At 43.5% G+C, this 27,492-nt stretch overlaps 1 protein-coding gene and 1 pseudogene across 1 annotated transcript in view; both read right to left on the bottom strand.

Annotated features, from left to right (window-relative positions):
* The window catches only part of LOC124621499 (protein sister of odd and bowel-like), a 576,924-nt gene that overhangs the window by 132,745 nt on the left and 416,687 nt on the right, over positions 1-27,492 (bottom strand). The gene's annotated exons all lie outside the window — the stretch shown is intronic.
* LOC124555953 lies at positions 8,011-8,128 on the bottom strand (annotated as a pseudogene).

Below are 27,492 nucleotides of genomic sequence, written 5' to 3' on the forward strand. Positions count from 1 at the left end.
TCTCGCCGCCTGCCAACCGCCTCATCGATACAAACAGGTTGAAACTTTTAGTACTGTATTCGTATGGACCAGTGTTACTTTTGTTCCATACTGTTCAATAACAACTTAATAACAACTTAAATTTTACCAGAACTTTCCTATCATTTAATTATCCGCACAACTAACCTAGACAGGGTCCTTCCAAATGTTGTGCAATCCGAGTGTCCCGAGATGAAAAATAAAGTTTGTGTTAATAATAATTACTTGCAGACCTAACTATGTTAGAATGGTGTTTAAAGAACTGTTTTGTTAATGAACCAGTAAATGAATAACGAAGGTCTGATAAAGTTGGACGATAACTTTAAAATTGATTTAGTAATGAAGTTTAATTATTTCGAGACAGATATAAAGGTATTTAAATGAGTAGGAAATAAGATAATGAGAGTAGTAACTCGTATATTGGAAATCTTGAGCGCATATCGGTGTCAGTAATTAATTTTTTTAATACAATGATCATAACAGTATCAGGGTCCCCCCCTTTTTTTTTTATTCATTTGAATTCTGAAGTGTTCTAAATCGATTTGACCAGCAAAAGTTAAAGTTAATATAAAAGCCAAAATTTACCAGTGTTTTATCTTTATTAAAATTGACATTTTGTTTGTGGCTCGAAATTACTATTTCTAGGGTAACCTATGCCCGATTTTAATCAGATCAACAGACAGTACGAAGTTTTGTAGTATACATTATAGTGTAGTGTTATGTATTCATGGTTTTTCCATATCAGTACAGAACGTGAAACTATCAGTTCAATAGATTTTCTGGTTCTAGAATTTACTATATTAAGCAGTTTACTACGTGTTGGTTTGCATGAATATACACTAACTTGTACAGGAAAGAAACTCAGTTAATGCCTAATTAGGCTGGCGACCGTATTATTAACAAATTGGTAGCATCTGCTGTGCTTTCTTTTGTCCGTCCTGACGTGTAGTTGCATTTCGAACTTACTTGACGTATCATTGTTATTACAGAGTGGGTGTAAGTGTGACTTGCCACCATTCAGGTACACGCGATCAATATCTATACAAAAATCCTGTCTCGTAAGGTGAACCCCACTCACTTACCATAGTACAGGCTTTAATGAGTATTGTGTGCCCCACGCGCACGTTACAACTGCAGTCATTGTCGTGCTTTTAGCAATGCGTATATGACACTGGACTGCGAAGGATGGAAACATGTTTGGTTCAAATGGCTCTGAGCAGTATGGGACTTAACATCTGAGGTCATCAGTCCCCTAGAACTTAGAACTACTTAAACCTAACTAACCTAAGGACGTCACACACATCCATGCCCGAGGCAGGATTCGAACCTGCGACCGTAGCGGTCGCGTGGTTCCAGACTGAAGTGCCTGGAACCGCTCGGCCACACCGGCCGGCGGAAACATGTTTATCACATATCTCGACGGCCAGTATGACATGGTAACCTCTCTAAATTATAGACTGCTTATGCAATAACCGTAAAGAAAGACGAGGAGAAGGAACCGTTGCTTTAAGAAGCTTTCTCCGGTCCAGGGAGAAAGATATTTGGTCTTGCTCCAAGCTCCGCAGGGTAAAAACCTGTTCTCCATTCAATCAGCAAATGCAAGGGTTTGGAAATAGATTTACTTTTACAATTTTGCTATTGGTGTATCATGAATAATGAAATGCTTTCGCCGCGCGGGGTTAGCCGAGCGGTCTTAGGCGCTGCAGTCATGGACTGTGCGGCTGGTCCCGGCGGAGGTTTGAGTCCTCCCTCGGGCATAGGTGTGTGTGTTTGTCCTTAGGATAATTTAGATTAAGTAGCGTGTAACCTTACGGACTGATGACCTTAGCAGTTAAGTCCTACAAGATTTCACACACATTTGAATTTGAAATGTTTTCTGTGGCATGTGCACGTGAGTAGGTTGTACAGAATAACTTATGGATGCTTGTATTGCTACGGATAGTTCTAAGTTTTCTCGCAGTTTTGCGTTTCACCCATTATTCGTCCAAGTAGAATGTTAAATAAATGTTCATCGTTTGAATTATAAATCAACTTGTTCTGATTCTGCGTGCATCCCAGTGGTAGCCACGTGGTGTAATGTTGACTAATATTACGAAGTTATGATTCTCCTCCCCAACGTGGCTGCCATTAATGAGATCAACAACAACCATGTCCCTCGTACGACTAAAAGTCATCACGGAGATCTCAGTAAATTTGGAAATTTGTGGTAAGGTCTTATGGGACCAAACTACTTAGGTCGTCGGTCCCTAAGCCTACACACTATTTAATCATGCCCGAGGGAGGACTCGAACTTCCGACGGGGGCAGCCGCACGGACCGTGACAAGGCGTCTGAGACCGCGCGGCTCTCAGTTAGTAAACGAGTGTAGTACACACTGATGCATAAGTAAGCATGTTACATAACTGAAGTTACTAGAGAAAAAAATGTGCTGTTCGTACCGTAGCGCAAAGAAATAATCTCCAAAAGTCATTGCTGCCAAGCGGGCGAAAATTAGTCACGTGTTACCCTTAAGTGGATGCGAAATACAAATGTCATATGTTTTCAGCAGGAGCGCGAAAATGCAAACAAACATTTCAGTACTGTGAAGCTGGAATTAAGGCATACAAAGATCCCCCGCTCTTTTCTTATAACGTGGCCTCAGTCGTACAGTAGATATGCATCGCGTAACTTAGATTTCTGCCAAGTTGTCGGAACGGCAGAAGTAATGCTCTTTCCCCAGATTGCACCAATCCGCACTGTGCTACAGTTTTTCCGCGTCTAATTGGTGCTAATTGCGCACTTGAGCAGCGCTCATTTTCTTGCTGCGTATTTCGTTTTATGATGCGCAACAGAGGGGGGGCTTTAATTACCCGAAAACAATTCTGGAGTTTTTTAATTCTAGCGCTGGACGACAACAGCCCCGTGCGCCTCCTTGCCAACTGATTTTAATTTCCGTCTCAGATATACGGCACAAAGAATAAAGCCGCGGCCGGGAAGGCAGGCGCAGCTTTTATTTTTTTCGTGGCGATTATTCCGAGTGCCTTTTGAGACTGAAGGGAAATTGCGGAGTGTTGCACAGGAAACCGCGGGAGACCTCTGGTCTCTGAGCACGTGCGCAAATGAGCCACATTACAGCAAGCAAACATTCGAGTGACTGACGAAAAATGAAGCATGCCGCTTGACGTGTTTACGACTTCGCCTGTACCTATAAAAGCATCCATGTGTTTAACGGCTGCATTACACAACGGTTTCGAGTATTCGCAACATCGATCTACACAAGAATTAGAAACTGAAGTTATTGTCTTGTACTAAAAGTTGTTATTCTGCAGTTACCCCACGCAAATTAGTCATTAAAACGGCAAATGAGGTAAATAATTTAGATAATTTTGAAATTTCGGAAAAACACCCTTATGGGGCGTAGAAGCAAGAAACAGGAAAGTTCCACTCCTCCTCCTCCTCCCCCTCCCTCCTCCCCCCCCCTCCTACCCCGGTATGGAGGACGCGTCCCCCATTTCCCTCCACCAAAAGTTAACGTTTTCCATTTTTTAAAATTTTTGCTCAAAATGGTTCATTTTGAAAGAAAACCGTAATTACTAAAAATACACCTCGTAAAATACACAACAAACGCCTTGTGCATATTTTAAGGCAGGCGAATAGTTTTAGAGATGATGTTGTGGTCTTCAGTCCTGAGACTGGTTTGTTGCAGCTCTCCATGCTACTCTATCCTGTGCAAGCTTCTTCATCTCCCAGTACCTACTGCAGCCTACATCCTTCTGAATCTGCTTAGTGTATTCATCTCTTGGTCTCCCTCTACGATTTTTACCCTCCACCCTGCCCTCCAGTACTAAATTGGTGACCTCTTGACGCCTCAGAATATGTCCTGCCAACCGATCCCTTCTTCTAGTCAAGTTGTGCCAGAAACTCCTCTTCTTCCCAATTCTATTCAATACCTCCTCATTAGTTATGTGATCTAGCCATCTAATCTTCAGCATTCTTCTGTAGCACCACATTTCGCAAGCTTCTATTCTCTTCTTGTCTAAACTATTTATCGTCCATGTTTCACATCCATACGTGGCTACACTCCATACAAATACTTTTCAGAAACAACTCCCTGACATTTAAATCTATACTCGATGTTAACAAATTTCTCTTCTTCAGAAACGCTTTCCTTGCCATTGCCAGTCTACATTTTATATCCTCTCTACTTCGAATATCATCAGTTATTTTCCTCCCCAAACAGCAAAACTCCTTTACTACATTAAGTATCTCATTTCCTAATCTAATTCCCTCAGCATCACCCGACTTAATCCGACTACATTCCATTATCCTCGTTTTGCTTTTGTTGATGTTCATCTTATATCCTCCTTTCAAGACACTGTCCATTCCGTTCAACTACTCTTCCAAGTCCTTTGCTGTCTCTGACACAATTACGAAGTCGTTGACGAACCTCAAAGTTTCTATTTCTTCTACATGGATTTTAATACCTACTCCGAACTTTTCTTTTGTTTCCTTTACTGCTTGCTCAATATACAGATTGAATAGCATCGAGTAGAGGCTTCAACCCTGTCTCACTCCCTTCCCAGCCACTGCTTCCCTTTCATGCCCCTCGGCTCTTATAACTGCCATCTGGTTTCTATACAAATTGTAAATAGCGTTTCGGTCCCTGTATTTTACCCCTTCCTCCTTCAGAATTTGAAAGAGATTATTCCCGTCAACATTGTCAAAAGCTTTCTCTATGTCTACAAATGCTAGAAACGTAGGTTTGCCTTTCCTTAATCTATTTTCTAAGATAAGTCGTAGGGTCAGTACTGCCTCAAGTGTTCCAACATTTCTACGGAATCCAAACTGATCTTCCTCGAGGTCGGCTTCTATCAGTTTTTCCATTCGTCTGTAAAGAATTCGCGTTAGTATTTTGCAGCTGTGACTTATTAAACTGACAGTTCGGTAATTTTCACATCTGTCAACACCTGCTTTCTTTGGGATTGGAATTATTATATTCTTCTTCAAGTCTGAGGGTATTTCACCTGTCTCATACATCTTGCTCATCAGATGGTAGAGTTTTGTCAGGACTGGCTCTCCCAAGGCTTTCAGTAGTTCTAATGGAATATATTATTTGAAAAATGATTCTGTTAATGCATAATTTTTCCAGCTTCTATTGCTCAACCACTTACATAAATGAAAAAGGCAATTAAGTGTAAGGAAATATTGCATATATTTTCGACTTGATGAAATTTCATGTGTGTTCAGTATTGTTGAAGTCAGGATCAGGTGCCTAACAATGAAAAAGCCAAGTTCCCCTTTCCATTCATTCACCGTTCCCCTACCATTGTCTCTACCGTTTTACACCAGACGTCTGCAGTGTAGTTGAGTTTATGGCGTGGCGGACAGTTCTGGTTGTTTTGTTATGTAGTGTTTCCTCTTACTCTTTTCTATGGACTGAGAGAAGAATGATCGTGGACTTTGCCACCTGTTTTATTGGAGGCAAATCTTGTTTTGGAAGGAGAGATATTAAAACTCACGACAGAGCTGGAGACTTTGATGTGTGTCAGCAAGAAAGGGATGGATGAGGTTCATATTCTTCTACGAAACATTGGATGATTGAAGTGCGTAAGGTATGTGGACGTGAATATATTAAGAAACGAAACGTAAAGAAACTAATTAACTATAAAGCTGCGCAAGTAGATGATAGAAGTTTAAGATCATCTGTATAATCAACTGTTAATTTTCATAGCAAATAATTTTGACTCCAATATAAATATCAACATGCATAATATTGAACAAAAAACTGTGTAGCAGAATTGTTCCAAATTAATAAATGTTAGTTTGTCTTCAGAGGAATTTCTCTCTCTCTCTCTCTCTCTCTCTCTCTCTCTCTCTCTCTCTAGGACTCTTTTTTTCCCTCTAGATTTTAATAACAACATTTATTTGATACATATACGTATAAAAAGCAAGTAGTTGTGGAAAAACGGAAGAAAGATTTAACTGAATTAAAATCAACGTTTAAAATTATTTCTGACTAATCGATTTTTAATCTTTCGGAAAGAAGTTCCCGTAAACTGGTTACCTTGCTTATAACAGAATTTCAGGGGAAAATTTTTTTTCATAAAAAATGTCTTCAGAACATGAACCCTTTTTTGCGAATACTGTAAAGAGTCAGATAATATAGATCCACGTACACGAGTTTTCGAGTGAACATTGCGACGGGATCGGCATGCAACGGCCATTTTCAGTCTAGGCCCCCGCCAAAAACCATTGCTCACAGTGGCACAAAATGTTTCACGCCTTCAACAGGCCAAATGACACAGAATCTCCCCAGTAACTGACCGGAGATGTTTAGTGTTGCCTTTTGTAAATGATGCAAGGTATCCGAATGCCCGACATTCCACTGAGCCCTATAACCTGCAGTGTCTGGAGGACGTAGTTCAGGTCAAAGGTGGTTCTCTGATGTTTTGGGGGCGTTTCTCTTACGGTCACTTGGTTGGACCCGCTCATTCAGGTTACCGGCTATATGTACCGAGTTAGATATTTCAACATTCTCGGAGACCAAATGCTTCCTTTTCTGTATTCATGTCGAGGTAGTTCAGTCAAATTGTGGTTCTTATTGGAAAGTTTTGACGAAGTTTTTTGGACAAGCTTTCTATATGTTTCCGAGGGTTCTGAATCCGAATTTTCGAAGTTCCATCAAAATTTCAACTAGGAAATGGGTAAAAATTGGAGAAAAATTGGGACTTTCTTGGGTTCATCTCCTGTAACTCGAAAACAAAGCAGTTTTCGACAAATTGGGCTGTTGACACCAACCTCCCCCCCCCCCCCCCCCGCCCCCCTTCTAAGACAACAACAATGGTCACGGCGATGTACGCATATGTTCCTACTTCAGGCAACCTAACGTATGTCAACTGGCCCGCGCAGTTCCTCGACTTTGATCTCATAGGTACGGTTTGGAGCAGCGGGCGAAAACGTAGCAACAAACATCCCCCCCCAAATATGGTAGCTCTACGATTTTGTACCCGACAGTGATTCGGATTCCTCGCCTAGCACACATGTGGACTTGTCAGGTAGTAAGGCTACGAGCGACGGCTGCAGGCCCGTCGAAGTATGCACGTCACGTGGCGCCACCTGTGTCCACTGTTGGCAGCTGAGCCTGTGTGCCAGGTTCGCGGCACGGTTCACTCTTTGCCGTACTTGGTAGCTGTTCGTATCGCGTCACGGCACACAGCCAAGCTGACTATTTCCGGCCTCGAAAGATTACTGATTTGGTATTGGTGTGCCAACTTCGTTACGGCCCGGACTGGTAGCTTCGTTCACCTTGGCTATTGTGAACTTACAGGAACGTGTGTTCCTTCCCCTGTGGCTTGGTGTACGCAACAGAGCACGGATGCAAAGAGTCATATGTATTGGGCGGTCTACTTCTTAGCGTCAAAATTTGAGAGGTTCATCTAAGTAGGTCACTGGGTAACAACACCAAGCTGCGCACTTATTATAATATCTCTCTCCACTGCAAAATTACGGCTAACTATTAGCTAGACACTTGAGGTGAATGAACACATACCGTCGTTGTTCTTTGGTAACACTGACAGCGTCTTCCAAAATGTCAACGTTCACTACACAGTGCTCATTCTTTTCAACTTGGGCTAACGAACATCAGCAAGAATTTCAGCTTCTCTCTGCCGGCCCAATCTCGAGATTTTGAGCTTGATCTTAGAACAAAATATACGCGTTAGATTTCCTATCAGGTTATCGGTAGTGGAACTGGAGTGGACACCAACGCCGCAATTTGGAAAAGCTCGTAAAATGGTCAGATAGAAAAAAAAAGCACTCCGTCTTCAGGCCACAAGTGGCCTACCGGGACCATCCGGCCGCCGTGTCATCCTCAGTTGAGGATGCGGATAGGAGGGGCGTGTGGTCAACACACCGCTCTCCCGGTCGTTATGATGGTTTTCTGTGACCGGAGCCGCTACTGTTCGATCGAGTAGCTCCTCAATTGGCATCACGAGGCTGAGTGTACCCCGAAAAATGGCAACAGCGCATGGCTGCCTGGATGGTCACCCATCCAAGTGCCGGCCACGCCCGACAGCGCTTAACTTCGGTGATCTGAAGGGAGCCGGTGTATCTACTGCGGCAAGGCCGTTGCCCCTCCAAATAGAAAAGCGCGTAGATACATTTGGGCAAATGAGTCCGCCGCTCCTTGGAGAACGACAGATGTGTGCTAGAGTTTTCATTCTAGTTTTAACTGTGTGTCTGAAACGCTTCACCCTGACGCACATATTTTCGTGGTTAACTTAATAAAAGCGCAAATACTCTTGTTGTTGTGGTCTTCGGCTCGATGACTGGTTAGCTGTAGCTGTGCGTGTTAGTCTACCCTCTGCAAGCCTCTTCGTCTCTGCATATCTACTGCAACCTACATCCACCTGAACCTGCTGCTTGCCGTATTCGCGCTTTCTTCTATATCTACAGTTTTTACCTCTCACAATTCCTTGATGCCTCACGAAGTGAGCTATCAGCCAATTCCTTCTTTTAGTCAAGTGGTGCTCTAAATTTCGTTTTTTCCCAATCTGATTCAGTACTACCTCATTTGTTACTCAGTGCACCCATCTAATGTTAGCCTTCTTCTGTAGCACCGCGTTTCAAAAGCTTCTGACCTCTTCTTGTCGGAACACTTTATCGTCCCCGTTCCACTTCGAGACATACCTTCAGAGAGAAAAAAGGAAAAAACGCCGTAAAAGTTAAACTTATATTTCACATTAATAAATTCCTCTTATTCGGAAATCCTTTTCTTGCTATAGACACTCTGCATTTTATATCCTATATGCTTTGGCGATATTAGGTGCTTTGGTGCTTAAATTGCATTACTCATCTACTACCTTTAGCATCTTATTTCTTAATTTAATTCCTTAGCACCGCCTGATTCAGTTCGACTACATTCCATTACCCTTTGTTTTAATTTGGTTTATGTTCACCTTACAACCTCTTTTCGAGACACTAGCCATTCCGCTTAGTTGCTCCTCTTAGTCTCTGACAGAATTGTTGTCAGTAAAACACAAAGCTTTTATTTCTTCTTCCTGAATTTTAATTTCCTTTCCAAATTTGTCCGTGTTAGGATTCTGTACCTCAATCAGTAAAAACGGAATCCTTACAGGAGCACTTTATTGTACGTCCATCTGTCTGTCTGTCTGTATGTTAAAACAATTTTCTCAGGAACGGGTAGAAATATTGAGGCGTGGCGCCTTTTATCGCTCCTGTCTAGGGCCTGTGTACCGGGAGAATGACTCATGAGTTCACAGTGACAGATGGTCTGAAGCGGGTTCATTTGCTAGAGGACAGTAGCGGACAGGACTAAACAGAAAGAACTGTAATGTAGTTAAGAATTTTGACCAACAGAGTTCAGTAGCGCACAGAGACATTCAAGAAACAGGTCAAGAGGATGTTCTTGTGAATTGTTCTGTTTATTACTTGGCGGTTCTGGGCGCTGCAGTCCGGAACCGAGAGACCGCTACGGTCGCAGGTTCGAATCCTGCCTCGGGCGTGGATGTGTGTGATGTCCTTAGGTTAGTTAGGTTTAACTAGGTCTAAGTTCTAGGGGACTAATGACCTCAGAAGTTGAGTCCCATAGTGCTCAGAGCCATTTGTTTATTACTCCATAGGAATTTTATTTATTTATGTTTGTACAGTTTTGTATATGCGTTCAGTAGCGTTAATGTGGCCTAAAGTAAATATGTAGATCACTGTTCTACTGATGAACACTGTACGAACTAGTGTGAGAAAGTTTTAAGACAGTGTGAATGCAGACGACGGCGAATTTTGTATCATAATATGTTAAGTAAGTTTGTGGTAAAAGGAAAGATAATTCGAGAGCAAATGGAAATAGTTAATAACGTAAAGTATAAACAAAATATAAGAATGTTAAATATTTCTTTCGGGAAAAAGTACAGCTCGTGTGTTATTTGTTGATTGTTAATCAACAAAAACGCAGACTGTCGCGAGAGAATAATGTTTTTCTATTGGCCTTAAATCAGAACGGAATATTCTTCGCGCGTCTTACCTCTTGGAGATGTAGAATGCTTATAGCAGTCTAAGGGAAGCCCAGCCTTTCAATTGTACGGTCGTGTGTAGTATGAGCTCCGAAGGAAGTTATAATATGGCAGTTTTAGTTGTGCTACATGTTTCAAAAGTGTTTAAAAGTGAAGGCATATTTATTCCTGTGTGTGTGTGTGTGTGTGTGTGTGTGTGTGTGTGTGTGTGTGTGTGTGTTTTTTCAGAAAGTACGGATTTTTTAAAGTAATTTTGCGTATGAGAACAGGCATGAATTCCACGTGGAATATTGAATAGATCGGTGACTAAAAACTTCAGTGCCTTAGGCGCCGATAAGCTTAATAGTATGGCAAGCGTTTTTATTTAAGAACAATCCGTGGTTAGTTGCTGTTCAGATTTCGGGAAATACGTTACCATAAACTTGCTAATGGGAATGAAAGGGTTTGAGCATGACTGTGTTAAGATTAGCACGGGCTTGGCAGTGAACTCGTACATCTCAAGGTTCAGAATATACCGAAGTTTTGCCAGTATTTCCACCTTACATTCAAAATTAAGACCTTTTTCCGATTCTCAGAACAGTTGCGTTGTATGTAGCCTGATGCGAGTTGCAGTACGGTAGGTTTCTGCTCGGCTTTCCTACCGGCGATCAGCTGCACCGAGTTCACAGGTAGGTGCAGATAAAGGGCGAACGAAACCGCGCCGCCGCAGTATCATGTTGAAATTCATGTGACATAATCAGACATATGGTTCCTTGGTGGCGTAATAAATGTATGTTTCAAAGTCAAAGCAATCAATACGGCCATTTTCGTCACATATGTTTAAACTGGAAAACTCACAAGACAAAACATATAGGACACTTCCCAATCACATAGAACCATGGCATTTGGGAAGAGCAAAGGCTTCACAGTACAACTAAAGTAAAAACACGAAATTGTTACTTTGCAATGATATCAAAGTTTTTTTTTCTTTTTTCATCAGACTGTCTGTACGTCTGTGAGATTCTCGATTCATGGCTGTACTAACCCTAGGAATGCGAATCGTACTCACACTTGGCCTGCTTTTCTTTACTGCTTGCTGAATGTGTACAGTGGATAACGTTTAGGATAGGGTAAAGCTGTTTCACTCTTTTATCGTTTCTACTACCGTCTGATGTTTTTCGGCTCTTACAACTGGATTCTTCTACATTTGGCTACACACCGTCGCCTGTGGATGCCTACCGAAGACTGACACGACAAAATTGAGCAATAGCAATAGTCAGTGCGTTTAGTCCAAAGCTTAAATGTTTTCGTTAGCTTCAAAGTATAATCGGAATAAAAGTGTTTCCCATTATAGCTCGTTATTATGTATTTTACATCCCTTAAACAATTTTTCGTCGTCCTTCTGTAAATCAGTTATTTAAAACAGTAACTTAACATTTAAATTTTTTTAATAAAAGTGCAATAATACGCTTTAGCTTAACAATGGTGCACCCCTCTAACGTGGATTGCTGACGTGTTACGCCGATTGTCTAAAAGAGTACGTCAGGTCTGCTGCTTGTTCTAGAGTTCACGTGTGGAGCAGGTAAAGGCTGCGAAGTTGGAGTGAACCGGTTGAACTAAACCCAGCACTGTGTAACGGAAAGTGATAACTTCCATTGATCTATTGCGACAGTTTCTCTTTGCACCAGGTGACGAACCGTAACACCATTCTAGCCTAAAAGTGATCGAACGTTGCGTGAAATATTTAACTTTGACAGCGATCTGTGTGCAACACGTACCTGAGTGTAGGCAATATATGCGCGACTACACATAGCCATGGTTGTCCACGAAGACTGTCCATACATACAGATTTTAACTAAAAACAATATGAGTGTTTCTGAAGGCACGCCGACAAAATCCAATATTTGGAACTTTTCCTTTGGCGACTCAGACGATGCAGAGAACATGCTAAAATGACTACAACCATCAACTATTATTTAAAAAAAGGCTCAAATTGCTCTGAGCACTATGGGACTTAACATCTGAGGTCATCAGTCCCATGGAACTTAGAACTACTTAAACCTAACTAACCTAAGGACATCACACACATCCATGCCCGAGGCAGGATTCGAACCTGCGATTGTAGCGGTCGCGCGGTTCCAGACTGAAGCGCCTAGAGCCGCTCGACCACACCTGCCGGCTATTATCAAATTGATATATGAAAGCGAACTGTTTGCGAATTTTCAAATTATAGATTGACGCGAGTTATCCTTCTGATGGGTTTTAAGAGGGTCTATACAAGGGCGATGTACTTGAGGACAATATTATGGAAATGGAAGACGATGTAGATGAAGATGAAATGGGAGATACGATACTGCGTGAAGAGTTTAACAGAGCACTGAAAGACCTGAGTCGAAACAAGGCCCCGGGAGCAGACAACATTCCATTAGAACTACTGACGGCCTTGCGAGAGCCAGTCCTGACAAAACTCTTCCATCTGGTGAGCAAGATGTACGAGACAGGCGAAATACCCACAGACTTCAAGAAGAATATAATAATTCCAATCCCAAAGAAAGCAGGTGTTGACAGATGTGAAAATTACCGAACTATCAGTTTAATAAGTCACAGCTGCAAAATACTAAAACGAATTATTTACAGGCGAATGGAAAAACTGGTAGAAGCCGACCTTGGCGAAGATCAGTTTGGATTCCGTAGAAATGTTGGAACACGTGAGGCAATACTGACCTTACGACTTATCTTAGAAGAAAGATTAAGGAAAGGCAAACCTACGTTTCTAGCATTTGTAGACATAGAGAAAGCTTTTGACAATGTTGATTGGAATACTCTCTTTCAAATTCTAAAAGTGGCAGGGGTAAAATACAGGGAGCGAAAGGCTATTTACAATTTGTACAGAAACCAGATGGCAGTTATAAGAGTCAAGGGGCATGAAAGGGAAGCAGTGGTTGGGAAGGGAGTGAGACAGGGTTGTAGCCTCTCCTCGATGTTATTCACTCTGTATATTAAGCAAGCAGTAAAGGAAACAAAAGAAAAGTTCGGAGTAGGTATTAAAATCCAGGGAGAAGAAATAAAAACTTTGAGGTTCGTCGATGACATTGTAATTCTGTCAGAGACAGCAAAGGACCTGGAATAGCAGTTGAATGGAATGGACAGTGTCTTGAAAGGAGGATATAGGATGAACATCAACAAGAGCAAAACAAGGATAATGGAATGTAGTCGAATTAAGTCGGGTGATGCTGAGGGAATTAGATTAGGAAGTGAGACACTTAAAGTAGTAAAGGAGTTTTGCTATTAGGGGAGCAAAATAACTGATGATGATCGAAGTAGAGAGGATATAAAATGTAGACTGGCAATGGCAAGGAAAGCGTTTCTGAAGAAGAGAAATTTGTTAACATCGAGTATAGATTTTAGTGTCAGGAAGTCGTTTCTCAAAGTATTTGTATGGAGTGTAGCCATGTATGGAAGTGAAACATGGACAATAAATAGTTTGGACAAGAAGAGAATAGAAGTTTTCGAAATGTGTTGCTACAGAAGAATGTTGAATATTAGGTGGGTAGATCACGTAACTAATGAGGAAGTATTGAATAGGATTGGGGAGAAGAGAAGTTTGTGGCACAACTTGACTAGACGAAGGGATCGGCTGGTAGGTCATGTCCTGAGGCATCAGCCGGTCTGAGTGGCCAAGCGGTTCTAGGCGCTACAGTCCGGAACCGCGTGACCGCTACGGTCGCAGGTTCGAATCCTGCCTCGGGCATGGATGTGTGTGATGTCCTTAGGTTAGTTAGGTTTAAGCAGTTCTAAGTTCTAGGGGACTTATGACCTCAGCAGTTGAGTCCCATAGTGCTCAGAGCCATTTGAACATGAGGCATCAAGGGATCACAAATTTCGCATTGGAGGGCAGCGTGGAGGGTAAAAATCGTAGAGGGAGACCAAGACATGAATACACTAAGCAGATTCAGAAGGATGTAGGTAGCGGTAGGTACTGGGAGATGAAGGAGCTTGCACAGGATAGATTAGCACGGAGAGCTGCATCAAACCGGTCTCAGGACTGAAGACCACAACAACAACAACAGGTTTTAAGAACGCGCCCCCAAACAGTTCCCCTTGCGAATACAGTGTGTCTAACTCACGTCTTTGCACCGAAGTTTAGCGCTGTCAGCCTGGTCTAGTACTTGGATGGGTGACCATCCGGTCTGCCGAGCGCTGTTGGCAAGCGGAATGCACTAAGCCCTTGTGAGGAAAACTGAGGAGCTACTTGATTGAGAAGTAGTAGCTCCGATCTCATACAGCCGGGAGAGCGGTGTGCTAACACATGCCCCCTCCCCCTCCCAATATCCGCATTCAGTGACGCCTGTGGGCTGAGGATGACACGACGGCCGGTCGATCCCATTGGGCCTTCAGGGCCTGTTCGGGCGCAGTTTAGTTTTATAGTGTACATGTGTTATGTGACACTTTCTCCTCGTTTGTCACCTAGGAGTATAAATCTCACGACAGGAACAAACCTACTGATGCTTTCCATTACCCATTTCTAGAGTCGCGCTCAAGCAAAACGAAGGTTTTATAGTTTTGGTACAGGGTGACAATTACTAAACTATATGAAATAAAATCGTCATAATCTCTGAACGGTTTGCGGTAGGACGTTCAAACCGCACGGTTAGCCGCGGGGTATTTTTGGAATTAGTATGTGCATTATGGTTTGGTTTAGCGACGAAGCCCACTTTCATTTGGACGGATTTGTCAATAAGAAAAATTGGTGCATTTGAGGGACTGAGAATCCGCATTTCACGATCGAGAAATCTAGTTATTCTCAACGGGTGACTGTATGGTATGCAGTCTCCAGTCACGGTGCGATATTCCTTGACGACACGGTGACTATCAAACGGTACTTGAAGGTTTTGGAAGACGACTTCATCCCCATTATCCAAAGTGATCCTGATTTCGACAAGATGTGGTTCACGCAAATCGGAGCTCGACCTCATCGAAGCTGTAGAGAGTTTGATGTCCTGGAGGAGCACTTTGGGAAAAGCATTCTGGCTCCTGTGTACCCAGAGGCCACTGTCGTGGGCCTCGATTGGCCGCCATATTTTCTCCGGATATGAACACGTGCGACTCCTTTTTGTGGGGCTACATTAAAGACAAGGTGTACAGCTATCACCCCTACGCCATTGCTGAGCTGAAACAGTCATTCAAGAGGTCATCGACAGCATCGATATTTCGACACTTCAGCGGTCATGCAGAATTTCGCTATTCGTCCGCGCTACATCATCGCCAATGACGGTAGACATATCGCCGGCCGAAGTGGCCGAGCGGTTCTAGGCGCTACAGTCTGGAACCACGCGACAAATGCGGTCGCAGGTTCGAATCCTGCCAAGGGCATGGATGTGTGTGATGTCCTTAGGTTAGTTAGGTTGAATAGTTCTAAGTTCTAGGGGACTGATGACCTGAGCAGTTAAGTCCCATAGTGCTAGAGCCATTTGAACCATTTTTGGTAGACATATCGAACATGTCATAACCTAAATCTGACCCGTAGTGTGGTTTACATGTTGAATAAAGTGTGTCCACGCCGTAGTTTGTAACTAATTTACGTTTTTTCATGTAGTTCAATAACTGTCGCCCTGTACATATGTAAATGACCTAGTAAATGGTAGGATCATCGGTAATATTGATTGGTAGCGTTGATAGGTAAGAAACATAAATAAATATGTGAGAGAGAAACTCGGAGAAGCGACTCATCTTTGTTTTTTGTTTGTTTATTTTGCACATAATTAGAAGCGTACGTCGTTCAGCGTTAGCTCATTGTGTGTTTTATATCCTTACAAAATATAAGTTGTATTTTATAAGTAATAAAAATTAGTTCACCGCGTGACTTCTGCGCTATTATGTAACCAAAGCAATTACTTTTGATGCAAGTACAGTCTAGATGCACAAACACAAAAATCTATTTAATTATTATTGTTATTTTGTACTCAACAAAATGTACTTCATCATGATCAAAGACCGAGCGAGGTGGCGCAGTGGTAAGCACACTGGACTCGCATTCGGGAGGACGACGGTTCAATCCCGTCTCCAGCCATCCTGATTTAGGTTTCCCGTGATTTCCCTAAATCGTTTCAGGCAAATGCCGGGATGGTTTCTTTGAAAGGGCACGGCCGATTTCCTTCGCAATCCTTCCCTTACCCGAGCTTACGCTCCGTCTCTAATGACCTCGTTGTCGACGGGACGTTAAACACTAACCACCACCACCACCATGATCAAAGGCCAGAGTTGCCTAATACTACTGGTAATCACGGAAATTGTTCAGTAATAACAGGAATATGTTTCACATAAGCTCGACGAACTACTGAAGCGATGTTATGGTAAGTTTCTGTTTTACGTTTTTTAAGCTTTTTTTGATGAAAGTGCGTTTTTTAGAGCTATATGACAAATCTGTATTGTTTTTCTTATTACATTCCTATGTTTTAGGTCACAAATCAACAATTTTCGAATAAAACATAAATTAAACATTGACAATTTCAATTTTGCTATAATTACTGTTTATTTCTCAGTAACAGACCAGTAACTATGTGGAAGAAAAATGTTCCATAGGTCACGTGTTCCTTTATATATCCTCATCCAGGAACTAGACGATTCAAGGCTTCCGGTTTCTTGGGGAATCTAGTAAGACACTGATCGCATACGTAAACAAAGCAGTCGGAATGACGCAACGCCCGATAGGTATGCAACACACCTATGTACAGGTAAGGGGGTTACGATTTTAACTGACCGAAGCTACTAGGAAAATTACGCTTTCTTACGATGGCCTATGGTAGTTTTACAACTCTACCCATTTCAAACAACATAATTTCGGTTCACAAGAGATCAGTACGAAGATGTGCTGTGTGCTCGAACAACGTCGACTTCCATTATCTCTTACCTGACTTCAGTGAGTTATTCTCTCTCTCTCTCTCTCTCTCTCTCTCTCTCTCTCTCTCTCTCTCTCTCTCTCTTAAGAAATACGGGATCAACTGATCTTCCAGTGGAAATGGAATTTTTTTATATAACGACTAAAAATTGCAAGAATGATGAAGCTTCAGAACCAGCTAGAACTTCTGGTACACTTACCTTCCACATCACCACCATCATCATCATTCTTAAGAGTGCTCCAATAGCTTTCGGGAGAAAGCATTTTTAGATTTATTGTCAGCTCTTAGTCCACTGGAGAGAAACAAATTCCTTGGCGCGGAATCGCTCGGCGCCGGAAATGTCTGCGAGGCATACTTTGCATCTGTCGCGTCATTTGTCGGCATCGACAAATGGGCGGACAACTCGGAAGTCGGATGGCCGTATTTTTTTCTCTCCTGACTCGAAGCTGGAGTGCACAAACTCTTAGCGATCCAAACAAACATCGACACATCCGTCTCACCTCCCGTGTTACCGGAGTGGTGCAGGAAGAGAAAATTTTCCTGTGTTTTTCTTTACGTTGTTGCGTGATACGGGATATTTTCTGTTTTTCTCGTCGTCCTTATACAATGTGCCATCAAAAAGTAACGAGAATTTTTCAGTTCGCAAGTTTCATACATCCGATTTTCAAAATATCTTTTTGTATCTAGTAGGTACACATGTTGCTCATGTATGTTTGCATTTTCGGCTGTTTTTAATATTCAGTTTACTGTTGACAGTCAAAAAGATTTTACTTCCGAAGAAGATTGATCAAAGAATTTGCACTAAATTCTGCTTGAAAAATGAAATAAAGTGCAACAGCCCATTCTAGCTTTTTGCGAATCTACTGTGAGTAAGACAATAGTTTACGAGAAGTATAAATGTTTCAAAGAGGATCGAGAAGACGTTGAAAACCATCGCCATGGATGCTCTGGCACATCAGTTACTGACGAAAATGTGGAAGAAGTAAAGAAAATGGTTCTGAAAAATTGCCGAACCACCATCAGAGAGAAAATTCGTGGCAGATTAAAACTGTGAGCCGAACCAGGACTCTCGCAGGAGAGCTTCTGTGAAATTTGGAAAGTTGGAGACAAGGTACTGGCAGAAGTACAGCTGTGAGGCCGGGGCGTGAGTCGTGCTTGGGTAGCTCAGATGGTAGAGCACTTGCTCGCGAAAGGCAAAGGTCCCGAGTTCGAGTCTCGGTCCGGCACACAGCTTTAATCTGCCAGGAAGTTTCATATCAGCGCACACTCCGCTGCAGAGTGAAAAATCTCATTCTCGAATCATCAGAGACGTTGCTAATTGTGTCTGATAACTTTTGTCTAATGCCAAGCAAATTTTTTCGGATGTTTTGGGCATAAAACGAAGCACGAAAGTTTTTACCAAAACCGTTGAATTTCAATCAAAAACGACGCCGTATACACATCGCTCAGGAATTGCTGAATGAAGTCGACAACGTCCCAGAACTTCAAAAGAAGGCTATAACATGTGACTAAACATGACCTCGTGATTTCCCTAAATCGTTTCAGGCAAATGCCGGGATGGTTCCTTTGAAAGGGCACGGCCGATTTCCTTCCCAATCCTTCCCTAACCCGAGCTTGCGCTCCGTCTCTAATGACCTCGTTGTCGACGGGACGTTAAACACTAACCCCCCCCCCCTCCCCCTAAACATGACCTCGAAACCAAGGCCCTGGTGTCCCAATGGAAACTTCCTGAAGAGCCAACACCGAAAAAATTCGACAAGTGAAGTGTTGTTCTCACTGTTTTATTTGATTACAGTGGGATAGTGCGTCATACGTTCGTGCCTTATGATCGTATGGTCAATAACGAATATTGCCTGGAAGTTACGCGCCGTTTGTGTGAAGCAATCGGAAGAAAACGACCAGAATTGAAGCAAAATCACGCGTGGAAACTGCACCCTGATAATGCTCCCGTACATACCTCAGTGCTTGTTCATGATTTTATGACCAAAAAAAATAAATAAAACCGTCATGTTGTCCCAGCCACTGTATTCGCAAGACATGGCCCACTGCAGCTTCTTTCTATTCACGAGGCTGAAGAAAACGTCCTTTTGTCACCACTGATGAGATGAAAACAGAATCACAGAAAGAGCTGAACACCATAATGAAAAGGGTGTCCAGAAGTGCTTCCAAGATTGGAAAAGACGCTGGTAGAAGTATATCACATTTGAAAGGGATTTCTTCGAAGGGCACAAAATTGACATTAATCAATAAATAGAGAATCTTTAAGGAAAACAAAAATTCCCATCACTTTTTATTACACATGATATGCAACTGGCACTTTTTACAACTCTTACACATTCATCCAACATATAATCAGCAATTCTGTTCTACCGGAAAGGCAATGCCTAAGAGCTTAACAGAATATGCGAGATTTTTTTCCAAAACGCGATGCTGCATTATTCTAATAAAGGAAAAGTGTTTTTCGCTATTATCTCGTTGAAGTTTCGTCACCTGTAGCTACACTGAGTGTGAGAACAATTCCAGCAGTTAATGGGTGGAAAAAGGAAAGTAGATTAAAAGTCACATTTGGGCCGTATTGTGGGTTATATCACGAGATGTGAAGTAGCGGGTGGTTATAGTCAAAGTCAGCTGCTAAAGAAGGTCCAATGTGGGCCATAATTATCATATTACGGCGGAAATTTGTAGTTTTTATTAATGTGGAAACAATTTACGCGGGAAAAATATTCGTTCCAATTTTGGCAATCAGATGAAAATCTGGCGCTGTAAAGCATCTCGTCGACGTCTCCGGTACTCATATTGAACGAACTGTGTAAGCGACGTTCAAAAATAAAATCAACATTTGCGTTTCTCACTTGTTTGCCGTTTCTAATCCATTCCACATGGAAACATTTTTGTGTGTCTTTCTTGCGTGATATCTCCACCTCCGTAACTCTTCAACTGTTGGCAGCATTGTTATGCGGCAGGTACTGGCCTGTTCCGTAGCCCCTTCTCTACAGCTCCAGGTGGCGGGGAGCCTTGGCATTGAAAGGTTGTGTAATTGCAATGTAAAGTATGAACATTGCGCAGACGGTCGGTCAATGCGATTTAAGCAACGTGCAGTCATTGAATTCTTGACAGCAGAAGGTGCCACCCCGAAGGAGATTCATCAGAGAACGAAAGCAATGTATGGCGATTGTGTTGATGTGAGTACTGTGCGTCGTTGGACGAGTAAGTTTAAAAATGTTGAAGCGGGAACATCTGACCAGGGTGACAAACAAAGAGTTGGACGTCCTGCGACAGCAACCACCGAGTTTCACAAGCAAAATGTTGACAGATTGATTCAGGACGATCATTGTATCACTCAGTGAGAAATTGGACGCACAATCTGCATTTCACAAGAACGTGTGAGTCACATTATTGCTTTGCTTGGCTATCGGAAGATCTGTACACGATGGGTACCCCAGATGCTGACTCCTGAAATGAAAGCGCACAGACTTGAAATTTACAAGAAACTCCTCTCGCGTTACGAGAATGAAGGTGACCGCTTTCTCCAGTCAATCATGAGACATCATTATGCTTCTGAAGAAGAGAACTGTGAGACTGTGGTTGCTGAAACAGAGCGTCGACTTCTTCCGTGACGGCGTCAGAAAGCTTGTTCATCATCTGCAGAAATGTATCCAATTGCCTGGTGATTATGTGGAAACGTGAATATTGGCAATTACAGATCACAAGCTAAGGATTATTTCTGCGTTTGATTTATTAAAATATTCCCATCCAAACCCAAATAACGAAGGTGGAGGCACTACTTTTCATTCAACCCTCGTAGTAGGAAACGACAGCTCACAGAACGACGTTCTTGACATCCTTTGACACTGGTGACACTCTCGGACGTTTCAGTACTTCTCTAATTACATTAAGGGTCTGCATCCCCAATTAACATGATCGCACTCCTTGGGAGTGCAGCGCGACCGCAAGTTTTGCTCTCGTATACAGGCTAGAACCATCAAGGACGAATGGAAATCATTCGATGAAATTTGAACGTGATCCGAAGCAGTAAAGGGTACTTACGCTTTTCCGACTCTGCTCTTTTCCACCCTCCTGTGGCGTGATCACATTAACACGTGCCTGAACAAAGCGGCAAATGGTATCACTAAAACTCCGTTTTTCGGCAATACCCTCTGTGCATTCAGGCAACTTTTTTGAGCACATTAGAAATGTACCTGTCAGAAACTACAACACCAAAGCAGCCTGGCAGCTGCACTAGCGCCTACAGATTATGCAACCCCCTCGACACATTTGGATGAGGTTTGCCTACCTTCTAGCGCCAGAGCATACGCCAGGTTGAGAACTGGAGTCGAAGTTTCTGACAGAATATCTGTAACGTGCTCAATGAAATTGCGTGGGTGGCACCGAGAGTACTGCCGAACTTGGGGAGTCTTAGAGGACTCTTTACCGTTTTATTCACGCACATGTCAATGTCGCAGTCCCCCGCGATCACGCGTGAGGAGGGCAGAAAACAGGAGGGTCGAACAATACCATTTACTGATTCGGATCACGTTCAAGTTTTGTCTAGTGTCTCCAACCTGTGCACGAGACGAAAAATTGCAGTCGCACTGCATTCCAAAGAGATGTGATTCGTTCACTGGGGTTGTAGCACCACAATGTCCTTAGAGAAAGGTTAAAGACCTACGATCTCAGCAGTCTCAAAGGACGTGAAGAACATCTTTTTGCTGCTCATCAAACTGCGATCTGTCCTTTTCGACCGCGAAATGTGTGGGAATCAACACCCAAGGGAAAGGTGTAGCTGTACTGATGCCCTTTACGCTACCCTATCAGGACTTTTCGTGTCTAATCTGAGCGGTGGTGTGTCTGAAATATTTCCCTCGGCCATCCATAAGAAAACCGAGTGATTTCAATGCTGTGTGTCGCGGTTCTGACTTCCACCACAGAGACGTCAAAAGAAGCGGTGAAATGTGTGTAAGGGGACCTTTGACGACATTTCCATCGAGGAACACGTTCACGATAGCATTGGGAACAATTATGGTGAAATTTGGTGCTAATGCGAAATAATTAAACCGCTTCACAGCTCACATGAACTTCTGAATCGTGGCCTTATTATTTTTTTTTTTTCTTTTGTCGATGCCTTACTGTCTGAAACATCGCCGAGCCAGTAGGTCAGTTGGTGACGCGGAAGGGCGCCCCAAGATTTTGCACCATTCGAGACGAAGGTTTCAAGCACCTTTCATCGAAATTTCAAATTTACGCGTCACAATGGGAGGCACTTAAGGGGTTTCGGAAATGTGATCCTTTATTTCTGTTACGCAGAATAAATAATGCTTGGAGAGGTGAATAGGATGCAGAATGTACGCACTGTAGCAGCCTGACAAACTGTAGGGTTTGTAATATGGCCACTGATGCTGCGGTGAACTACGCTACTGTCCATTAAAATTGCTATACCACGAAGATGATGTGCTACAGACGCGAAATTTAACCGACAGGAGGAAGATGCTGTGATACACAAATGATAAGCTCTTCAGAGCATTCACACAAGCTTGGAGCCGGCGGCGACATCTACAACGTGCTGACATGAGCAAAGTTTCCAAACGGTTTCTTTGCCTGGTGAAACGTTGTTGTGATTCCTCGTGTAAGGAGGAGAAATGGGTACCATCACGTTTCCGACTTTGATAAAGGTCGGATTGTAGCGTATCGCGACTGCGGTTTATCGTATCGCGACATTGTTGCTCGCGTTGGTCGAGATACAATGACTGTTAGCAGAATACGGAATCGGTGGGTTCAGGAGGGTAATACGGAACGCTGTGCTGGATCCCAACGGCCTCGTATCAGTAGCAGTCGAGATGACAGGCATCTTATCCACATGGCTGTAACGGATCGTGCAGCCACGTCTCGATCCCTGAGTCAATAGATGGGGACGTTTGCAAGACAACAACCATCTTCACGAACAGTTCGACGACCTTTGCAGCAGCATGGACTATCAGCTCGGAGACCATGGCTGCGGTTATCCTTGACGCTCCATCACAGACTGAAGCGCCTGCGATGGTGTACTCAGCGACAAACCTTGGTGCACGAATGGCCAAACGTCATTTTTTCGGATGAATCCAGGTTCTGTTTACAGCATCATGGTCGCATTCGTGTTTGGCGACATCGCGGTGAACGCACATTGGAAGCGTGTATTCGTCATCGCCATACTGGATTATCACCCCGCGTGATGGTGTGGGGTGCCATTCGTTACACGTCTGGGTCACCTCTTGTTCGCACTGACGGCACTTCGAACAGTGGACGTTACATTTCAGAGATGTTACGACCCGTGGCTCTACCCTTCATTCGATCCCTGCGAAACCCTACATTTCAGCAGGATAATGCACGACCGCATGTTGCAGGTCCTGTACGGGCCTTTCCGGATACAGAAAATGTTCGACTGCTGCCCTGGCCAGCACAATCTGTCACCAATTGAAAACGTCTGGTCAATGGTGGCCAAGCAACTGGCTCGTCACAATACGCCAGTCACTACTCTTGATGAACTGTGGTATCGTGTTGAAGCTGCATGGGCAGGTGTACCTGCACACACCATCCAAGCTCTGTTTGACTCAATGCCCAGGCGTATCAAGGTCGTTATTACGGCCAGAGGTGGTTGTTCTGGGTACTTATTTCTCATGATCTATGCACCCAAATTGCATGAAAATGTAATCATATGTCAGTTCTAGTATAATATATTTGTCTAATGAATACCCGTTTATAATCTGCATTTCTTCTTAGTGTAGCAATTTTAATGGCCAGTAGTGTATGTTTCCTGTTGGAAGGTGTATGACGTTACCGACAGCTCGGGGTAATGTGTTTTTTTGTTTTGTTTCTTACTGACTGTCTGACAGTCAGATAAGTCTGTAGCATCTTAAGTAACACTCTCTCTATGGCCTTGAGCTACAGTTCCTGGTCATTCCGTATTTGGTTATTTCTGTGCTGGGCACGGGCGCGTAGGCGTCTCCGTTTCTGGTGTGACTGAGATACTGCGACCCCCACAAGGACCGAGCCGCTAAAAACTTGCGGCGCTATCAAAATATTCGTGGGTCGGGGCGGCGCGGCGCCCTCTCGCCTTGCGACGGGTCAGCGGGGTCCGTAATTAAACGCTCGTTAGGAGGCGGGCGGCCCCAGCCCAGCCGGGCCGAGGCGAGCAGGGCTAATTGCATTCAGATATAACGGCCGCGGCCCTCCGGTCGCCCTTTAAAAACCGGCCGGCCCCAACTAATGAGGAGGGCCATCGGTTCGTGTACCCTCTCTCCCGCCCACTGTTGGCTTTTCCCTGCCGGCGCGCTTTTTCTGTTTCGAGTAGAAGTTGCGCTGTAATTAAAGAGCCGCCAGGCTTCTCGCAGGACGCAAAGTTGCACTCGCTCGTTTCTTCTAATTGTCCTTCTCAACTTACCGTTGCAATTCCTCCCTGGTAATTCACTGCCGTTTGTTAGATGTTGTGTGAAAAATTTCAACTGTTATTTTTAGTTACGTCATGTACGATCTTCCGCTGTGGAAGATCTTGATCTAATACTTTATAAGGAGCAGTCGGGGAGCAAGGAAGGTGCCTCCACGTGTTTATTTTACTTACATGCTACATAGAAGAAAGTGAAATGTCGGCGCTCCCCAGAAACGTTGCCCAATCGGACAACGGTCAAACCTTCCACCACCGGAAACCAATGCATGAAACCAACCACCGAGCGAGGTGGCGCAGTGGTTAGACACTGGACTCGCATTCGGGAGGACGACGGTTCAATCCCGCGTCCGGCCATCCTGATTTAGGTTTTCCGTGATTTTCCTAAATCACTCCAGGTAAATGCTGGGATGGTTCCTCTGAAAGGGCACGGCCGACTTCCTTCCCCATCCTTCCCTAATCCGATGAGACCGATGACCACGCTGTCTGGTCTCCTTCCCCAAAACAACCAACCATGAAACCAACCCCCATAGAAAATCTTCACAGGGCCGCAGGTTTCACAAACCCTGCCTCACGTAGGAAAGCCCATGAACATACCGAGAAGCTAAAACAAACCTTTGATGCCCGTCACTCAATATTTGGCGTAGAGTGTGGCACCAGCAGACTCAAATCCAGACGCCGTTTCCTAAGTTGCGCCTTAGATGAGCTCCCGCATCTACTATCCGCTAAGAGAGGACCCACCAAGCGGCGTTTCTGGTCATAGGAAAACCTGGAGAATGCTTAACCGCATCAGAACTGGAGTGGCTCCTGTGAAATCTAATCTGATCAAATGGGGTTTGTTGGACGAAAATGACGACAAATGCGACTGCGGCACTCGACAGGACATGGAACATCTTCTACAATATCCTGCCTACCCCCACAGATGCACCCTCGACGATCTATGGCTGGCTAAAGAAGAAACATTGGACATTGCCCAATACTGGGCAAACAAATTGTAGTTTTCGGACACGAAAAAGTGAAGTATAAGGAGCAGTCAAATGAAAACGAGACAAACAGAAAAAAGTAAGTAAACTGAAACTTCTTGGCAAATTAAAACTGTGTGCTGGACTCAGACTCGAATTCGGGACCTTAGCCTTTCGCGGGCAAGTGCTCTACCAATTTTTTTTCTCTCATTTTGTTCGTTAGTGTTGGTTGTACTTGTTCGGAGCGGACGTCCCATGATGCTTTTCCAAGTTCATCGTTCACCCATTAACAAAGTTTCTTTAAATTCTTTTTATTGCAGGGGGCTGCTAACCCTCTGACCGAACACGCTGAGCTACCGTGCCGGCTGAGTTACCCAAGCACGACTCATGACCCGTTCTCACTGATTTACTTCCGCCAGTACCTCATCTCCTACCTTCCAAACTTCGCAGAGGCTCTCCTGCGAACCTTACAGAACTAGCACTCCTTGAAGAAAGGATATTGCGCAGACAAGGCTTAGCTACAGCTTGGGGGATGTTTCCAGAATTAAATTTTCACTCGGCAGCGGAGTGGGCGCTGATATGAAACTTCCTGGCAGATGAAAACTGTGTGCTGGACCGAGACTCGAACTGTTCATTATTTCAAAAAGTAATCTCCATACCCGTTACCGTTAATACATTCATCCAACTGGGACACAAGACGGTCAGTGCCTTCATGCAGAAATGTTTGCCATTGTCTACGGAACCATGACTGTACCACGGTGTGCGCTTCGCCGTCCCAAGCACGTAGATGGCCACGAATGTGGTTTTTTTTTTTTTTTTTCCTTCTTCACGGCTCCAGAAACATGGAAACCGTATAGGGAGAGATTGGGACTTTATGGAGCATGTGCACGGCCATTATTCTACCACAGAATGATGCCGTCAGTCAACATTCCTTGTTGTCTGGACTTGACAGCAAGCTTCAACCTTTGCAAAGCGTCCACGTACCTTTGTGCGTTAATTGTGAGACTGTATTCCAGGAAATCAATGAACACCGAGTTGATGATCGGCATCACTTTGTTGCAGAATAATGTCCGCGAACATTTTGACTGCATTCTTGCGACTCCGCTGCAGATGTTTCGCTGGGAAGCCCTTACACAACTTCCAAACAGTGCCGATCTCAACCCATGAGATTTCCTTCAGACGAAGAAGCGCACGGCTGGGTACGATCATGGTTCCGTAGGCAACCGCAAACATTTTTCAATGAAAGCGTTGAACCTCCTTTTTCTTAGTGAGATGAATGTATCAACAGTTATGGCGATTATTTTTAAAATAATGAATAGGTTACTTACTCTTTTCCGACTGTCTCGTTTCCATTTGACTGCCCCTTGTAGTTACAGCGGCGTCTGCGGACGAAATAATTTTTTTGAATGACGCCTTATTTAACGTTTTCACTTACGGTGTCAGTCGCAAATGGTGGTCGGGAAGAATAATTGTTGTTAAGCCTCTGTGTCAACTCGAATTTCTCTGATTTTACCTTCATGGCCTTTTCACAAGTAATACGTAGGAGGAAGAAATACATCGGTTTGGTCTTCTGGGAGGCCGGTCCTTGTGGCCGAGCGGTTCTAGGGGCTTCAGTCCGGAACCGCGCTGCTGCTACGGTCGCAAGTTCGAATCCTGCCTCGAGCATGGATGTGTGTGATGTCCTTAGGTTAGTTACGTTTAAATAGTTCTAAGTCTAGGGGACTTATCACCTCAGATGTTAAGTCCCATAGTGCTCAGAGCCATCTGATCTGAATCATCTGCTCCTCTAGGAATGTACGGTTTCTGAATTTAACCAATAAACCACAACGTGATTCACAAGTCTTCTTATTTATGGATTCTTACGTTACTTCTTGTACAATAATTACATATTTAATGTTGAATAACAAGGACACTTTTTTCTACTGATTTTTGTTTATTTCAAACTACTTTTCGACTTGTTGGCCCAATAAACCGAAAACTAGTTTGAAATAAATAAGGATCAGTAGAAAAAAACAGTGTAAATGGTATTCAGCCTAAAAACAAGTCTTGTCTTGTAACATCTGCCACTGGAATTACATTAGAATCTTCGTTACGTTTTCGTGCTTAAAAAAGAACCTGTGACGAAAAGTGCTGCTCTTCTTTGGATTTGTCCCATTACAGTCTGATAAGGGTCCCAGACACACACGTACTCCTCAAGTGTGTTGGTCGAACGAA

Source organism: Schistocerca americana, chromosome 1, assembly GCF_021461395.2.
Source record: "Schistocerca americana isolate TAMUIC-IGC-003095 chromosome 1, iqSchAmer2.1, whole genome shotgun sequence".
NCBI classification, from domain to species: domain Eukaryota; kingdom Metazoa; phylum Arthropoda; class Insecta; order Orthoptera; family Acrididae; genus Schistocerca; species Schistocerca americana.